This window comes from Triticum aestivum, chromosome 6A, assembly GCF_018294505.1.
Source record: "Triticum aestivum cultivar Chinese Spring chromosome 6A, IWGSC CS RefSeq v2.1, whole genome shotgun sequence".
NCBI lineage: Eukaryota > Viridiplantae > Streptophyta > Magnoliopsida > Poales > Poaceae > Triticum > Triticum aestivum.
The window spans coordinates 102,834,237-102,839,125 of record NC_057809.1 but is presented as its reverse complement, the minus strand read 5'-3'; positions in this window follow the sequence as shown (position 1 = coordinate 102,839,125).

Genomic DNA, 4,889 nt, shown 5'->3' with positions numbered 1-4,889 from the left:
CTCGCCAATCTTATGCTTCCACGACTATCGCTACCGCTTAGTGATAAAGTAAAGCATTACAGCGTAGTTGCATTGCATACAATAAAGCGACAACTATATGGCTCCTGCCAGTTGCCGATAACTCGGTTAAAAAACATGATCATCTCATACAATAAAATTTAGCATCATGTCTTGACCATATCACATCACAACATGCCCTGCAAAAACAAGTTAGACGTCCTCTACTTTGTTGTTGCAAGTTTTACGTGGCTGCTACGGGCTTAAGCAAGAACCAATCTTACCTACGCATCAAAACCACAATGATAGTTTGTCAAGTTGGTGTTGTTTTAACCTTCGCAAGGACCGGGCATAGCCACACTCAGTTCAACTAAAGTTGGAGAAACTGACACCCGCCAGCCACCTTTGTGCAAAGCACGTCGGGAGAACAGGTCTCGCGTAAGCGTACGCGTAATATCGGTCCGGGCCGCTTCGTCCAACAATACCGCCTAACCAAAGTATGACATGCTGGTAAGCAGAATGACTTATATCGCCCACAACTCACTTGTGTTCTACTCGTGCATATAACATCAACACATAAAACCTAGGCTCTGATACCACTGTTGGGTAACGTAGTAATTTCAAAAAAATTCCTACGCACATGCAAGATCATGGTGATGCATAGCAACGAGAGGGGAGAGTGTGATCTACGTACCCTTGTAGACCGACAGCGGAAGCGTTAGGACAACGTGGTTGATGTAGTCGTACGTCTTCACGGCCCGACCGATCAAGCACTGAAACTACGGCACCTCCGAGTTCTAGCACACGTTCAGCTTGATGATGATCCCCGGACTCCGATCCAGCAAAGTGCCGGGGAAGAGTTCGGTCAGCACGACGGCGTGGTGACGATCTTGATGTACTACTGTCGCAGGGCTTCGCCTAAGCACCGCTACAATATTATCGAGGATTATGGTGGAAGGGGGCACCGCACACAGCTAAGAATATGATCACGTGGATCAACTTGTGTGTCTATGGGGTGCCCCCTGCCCCCGTATATAAAGGAGTGGAGGAGGGGAGGGCCGGCCCTCTCTATGGCGCGCCCTAGGGGAGTCCTACTCCCACCGGGAGTAGGATTCCACCTTTCCTAGTCCAACTAGGAGTCCTTCCATGTAATAGGAGTAGGATACAAGGAAGGGGAAGAGGGAAGAGAAGGAAGGAGGGGGTGCAGCCCCTCCCCTAGTCCAATTCGGACTAGGCCTTGGGGGGGGGCCTGCCTCTCCCTCTCCCCTAAAGCCCAATAAGGCCCATATACTTCTTCTCCTGTATTCCCGTAACTCCCCGGTACTCCGAAAAATACCCGAACCACTCGGAACCTTTCCGATGTCCGAATATAGTCGTCCAATATATCGATCTTTACGTCTTGACCATTTCGAGACTCCTCGTCATGTCCCCGATCTCATCCGGGACTCCGAACTCCTTCGGTACATCAAAACTCATAAACTCATAATATAACTGTCATCGAAACCTTAAGCGTGCGGACCCTACGGGTTCGAGAACAATGTAGACATGACCGAGACATGTCTCCGGTCAATAACCAATAGCGGAACCTGGATGCTCATATTGGCTCCCACATATTCTACGAAGATCTTTATCGGTCAGACCGCATAACAACATACGTTGTTCCCTTTGTCATCGGTATGTTACTTGCCCGAGATTCGATCGTCAGTATCTTAATACCTAGTTCAATCTCGTTACCGGCAAGTCTCTTTACTCGTTTCGTAATACATCATCTCGCAACTAACTCATTAGTTGCAATGCTTGCAAGGCTTATGTGATATGCATTACCGAGAGGACCCAGAGATACCTCTCCGACAATCGGAGTGACAAATCCTAATCACGAAATATGCCAACCCAACATGTACCTTTGGAGACACCTGTAGATCTCCTTTATAATCACCCAGTTACGTTGTGACGTTTGGTAGCACACAAAGTGTTCCTCCGGCAAATGGGAGTTGCATAATCTCATAGTCATAGGAACATGTATAAGTCATGAAGAAAGCAATAGCTACATACTAAACGATCGGGTGCTAAGCTAATGGAATGGGTCATGTCAATCACATCATTCTCCTAATGATGTGATCCCATTAATCTAATGACAACACATGTCTATGGTTAGGAAACATAACCATCTTCGATTAACGAGCTAGTCAAGTAGAGGCATACTAGTGACGTTTGGTTTGTCTATATATTCACACAAGTATTATGTTTCTGGATAATACAATTCTAGCATGAATAATAAAAATTTATCATGATATAAGGAAATAAAATAATAACATTTATTATTGCCTCTAGGGCATATTTCCTTCATCCAAATAGTCTCTCAGCCTCTTATATTGCTTCCTGTGATCACGAAGCACAATCTCCTTTTCTTTCTTCTTAGACCTCCATGCCATCATTCTAGGAATCTCAAGCCCAAATTGCCTCTTTGCCTTGTCAACAATAGCAGGTATAGTAGTGTTGGGATCTGATTTGATAGTTTCAAGGATTTTGTTGCCAAGCCACCTTGAACTAATCCTAGTTTTCTCAGACTGGGTGGGACATGTGTGCTCCAACCTCATCTTCTTAATGCAGAAAGTGGGGTCATTTCTTATCTGTGCTGCTACCATGTAGAACTGACATCCATCTCCATCGCAGCAAACTATTGTCCTATCACCGCAGTTTCTGTGATATTTGTATCTTCTAAGTTGTTTCACATGCAAATTGACAAGGGCCTCTCTGAATTGGTAAACATCTTTGAAACAGAGCTTTAGCTGAAATTGTTGTTCTAGATGCATCCTGTCCTCATCATACCAGACCCTAGGTGGTCTTTTCTTAGCTCTACTCCTTCTGCCAGAGCTGATAACAAAGGACATTGATTCATTTCCATCATCATCTGCTTCAAAGCCTGTATCTTCCTCTTCTGAAGATGGAAACCAATCAGGATTAATGGTTGGCCCAGCACTTGAGTGGGACCTACTTGTAGGACCTGGCCTCTTTCCCTTCTTCTTAACAGGCTCAGGAACTTGGATCTCTTGGGCCTCCTCATCATCTTCTTCCTGGTCCATGTCATATATATCTTCAGGATCTGTGTCCCCCTCACAGTGTGTACTAGCTATGTATTCAGCTCTCTTCCTCTTTATGTCAGCAATAGTTTCATCTAGCTCGTGTTCCTCTTTCCTCCTCTTTGCACTCTGTTCTTCCACATACTGCACTGAATCTGAGTCATCTTATTCTTCTCCTGTAGCTAAGAGATCCACATCAACTACAAATTATTCATCACTGCTTGAACCTTCATCATCATTTGTGTCCATGCCTACAGGAATTTCTTCCTCACTAACTGCATTGTCCTCCTCATCTGAATCAAACTGAAAATCAGCATAATTGACACTTACTTCAGTGTTAAGCTGTGTCCCAAGATGTAACTGACAGTTAGGAGGAACTGATTTGAGTGGCAAAAAATTTACACTTTCCTGTGTCCCAAGATGTAACTGACAATTAGGAGGAACTGATTTGTGCACAACACCTGATTCAGCAATAGCAAAGACAACAGGTGGCTCTGCATCTATTTGCTGTGCATCTTGATCTTCTCCAATTGGTGGTTCAATAACTACCTTTCCCTTTATAACTGTCAGTGGCAATGTCTGGGTGCTCTCAAATTCTCTCAGCATGCGAACTACTTCAATGTTTCCTTTAATGACACAAACACCTTGCAACCCTATATCTTCCTCTTTCAAGTAGCAAAGACTGTCATCCTCACAGTATCCATTGGTGACCATTACATTGACCGAACTACCATAAGTGATTTCTCTTTCAGACATCTTAACAAGAGCATACTTCTTCCCAGGAAACTGGAAATAGATTGACCATAAATCTTCAGGCCTAAAATGGACATACAAATGAATATTAATAAGTCAATTGTATCAACATAACTGACCATTATATCTGACCATTAGAATGCACTATTCAAAAAATTTAGAACCATCAAATTAGTACTAACATTACTAGCATAGACAAATGAATATCTTCAGGCCTAATATAGATCACCATTACAATGCAGTGTAAGCAAAATTACCAAGTCAATTATAGTAACATGACTATAACATAAATGAACACTACAGTGTGATTTTCTCCAAAAATTCAGAACCCTACAGTACTACTAACATAACTGAACCCTGACTGAAGATGTGATATTCGATAAATATTCAGGACTACAATCACTTCTAAATGACTAACAAATCAATATTGAGAACTAGAATCTTTGTTCAATGTATAAAACAGATCTAGTAGTAAGGACAGATTGAAAGAACATATTTTGAAAGATTCAGATTACCTAGCTGAAGATGGGGCGAACGGGAGCACATCCTCGGGACCAATCTACGAAGCTGCTTCCTCGGTACCAGGCTCCGGCGACAGGCCCACCGCCGCGGCCGACTCTGGATCTAGGTCGCAGCCGCCATCGGTGTGGGGGCCGATGACTCCGCATTGCGAGCGCAGCCGCTTCTGCCCTGAAGTAGTACCACCGCCCTTGCTGCTGAGTGCGTCGTCGCCGCTTCCGTCGACTCCGTGTGCGCCGTCGACGCCGGAGCTGGTCGCCATCGGAGCGGAGCGGGGAAGGACTGAATCGAGGGGTGGACTGAATCGACGGGGGGAACGGCTTGACCTAGTAGACGGGCACGCCAAAACGGCCGTCTCTCGCCATCTAACGGCGTCCGTCAACACGCGCCACGTCAGCCCTACAGGCGGGACCCACCCGTCGGATTCGCTGTTTTTTGGGCTAAAACAAAGAATCAGTGCTCCACGTTACAGATTAGTCCCATTGTTGGTGGTTTTTTGTGAACTGTCTTAAATGTGGTACCGATCTATTACCCTAGCCC